This window comes from Aplysia californica, unplaced genomic scaffold (genome assembly GCF_000002075.1).
Source record: "Aplysia californica isolate F4 #8 unplaced genomic scaffold, AplCal3.0 scaffold00049, whole genome shotgun sequence".
Classification (NCBI taxonomy): Eukaryota; Metazoa; Mollusca; class Gastropoda; order Aplysiida; family Aplysiidae; genus Aplysia; species Aplysia californica.
The window spans coordinates 1,723,508-1,725,107 of NW_004797319.1; the positions used below are offsets into that span (position 1 = coordinate 1,723,508).

Sequence of the window (1,600 nt, forward strand, 5' to 3'; positions counted from 1 at the left end):
TTTATGGATGAATTTGACAGCGACAATGTTTCAAAATTAGGAAGGGAAGCAGTGATTATTTGATTATATAGACGCTTCGCCCCTGCATTTAATTTAAGAGGTTTACGTTTAAAGATGAATTTGACAGCGACAATGTTTCAAAATTAGGAAGGGAAGCAGCGATTATTTGATTATATAGACGCTTCGCCCCTGTACACACATACACATGCACTTCTCTTACGTGACCTATTTGTGTTACAAGTGCCGTAAAATTTTAATTTTAAAAATGCCAAAAACTATAACCCCATACAGCCTGTTGTGTCTGAAATTAATGTTAGACCCGACGTCCTCCTTCTTCTTTACTTTGGTGTCCTTGCAGTACGGAAGAAGGGGTTTCATTATCAAAATAAAAGATCTCAGTTAGTTAACTGATGGCCACAGACATGCGTGCACCCCCATTCGAGGAAGTACAGAATATAATGTTTCCGCCCCTGAACAGCTGAGTGGTGTAACCGACTGGCCTCGTTTGCCCCCGACGATGCAAGAGTTCGACGGAGGGGATGGGTACGGTGGACAACCCCTCCCCCTCCCCCGTGCGGGAACGACGAACTCAAGGAGGGAGTTTCTGATGGCGAAAAAACGTATACACTCTTGCGTCTAGTCTAAGTGAAAAACTCCTCTCTCCTCCCCTTCCACTGTCTGTCCGCGCACTGACTGGCGGCGGCGGCGGTGAGTGTGTGTGTGTGTTGTGTTGTGTCTGGCCCGCTGTGACGTGACACCGGTCTGCTTGCTGGGATTCCCGCTCGGTGTGGTTTCCTCGTCTGCTCTGTGGTTTCTTTCTCTTCCACAACCACCCTTGTCTCGTCTGGTTGCCAGTGCTACTGAGGAATAACATTTACACACGAAATTTCAATGTGAACAAGGTGAGAGAGTCTATATTTATTCACGTAGTCGACGTGAAATTAATGGGCGAAAAGCTTTTAAGTAAATACGATACGCAGATCTAGAGTCTATGTCTTAGTTTCTACGGTCAATGTGATTTTCAAATTATTTTTGTATAGATTCTATTCTAGGCAGTCTCGATCGCTTCCTGATGAAGATTTGTCCCATACCCCCCACTCCCCCCCATTTCCCATTTGTTCCAACTTCCACTTACGTGTTTACAAGTCTCACTCGCTGTATTTAGAGCGTGACAGTGTCAATGACGAGATCTATCAGGCGAAATAAGAAAAAAAGGAAGAAAAATAAAACAGCGACGGCGTAGGACCTAGAATCTACGCCTCCAGGGGATTTCGGAGAGAGAGAGAGAGAGAGAGAGAGAGAGAGAGAGAGAGAGAGAGAGAGAGAGAGAGAGAGAGAGAATGTGATCACACACGAACTAGTGTTTCATGTGGGATTGCGGACGTCCAAAAATATTGTCACGCAAATATTTCAACCAAACTAAAATACATTAGAGAAAGGAAACTCAGTTTGGGGCGAGAAAGACGGGGAGGTGAGAGCGTTGCGAAATCATCACAGAGTCATCTACTGGGTGTGTCACATGACGTTTTACCGTTCTGTTACAATTAATATGGCTATCCTCGATGTGTAATGAATAGACTGTGTTGCCACCATATATATA

The 1,600-nt window shown here is 44.6% G+C and overlaps 1 protein-coding gene across 2 annotated transcripts in view; it reads left to right on the forward strand.

Annotated features, from left to right (window-relative positions):
* Window positions 1-1,600, forward strand: part of LOC101846562 — a 62,894-nt gene that overhangs the window by 26,756 nt on the left and 34,538 nt on the right. Inside the window, exon 1 of one of the 2 annotated variants that reach the window (XM_013079362.2) lies at window positions 398-902. The exons of the other annotated variant lie outside the window; for it this stretch is intronic. The gene's annotated coding sequence lies outside the window, so the exon portion shown is untranslated. Of the gene's footprint in view, window positions 1-397; window positions 903-1,600 lie in introns of those variants that run through there. 2 annotated transcript variants of the gene reach the window in all.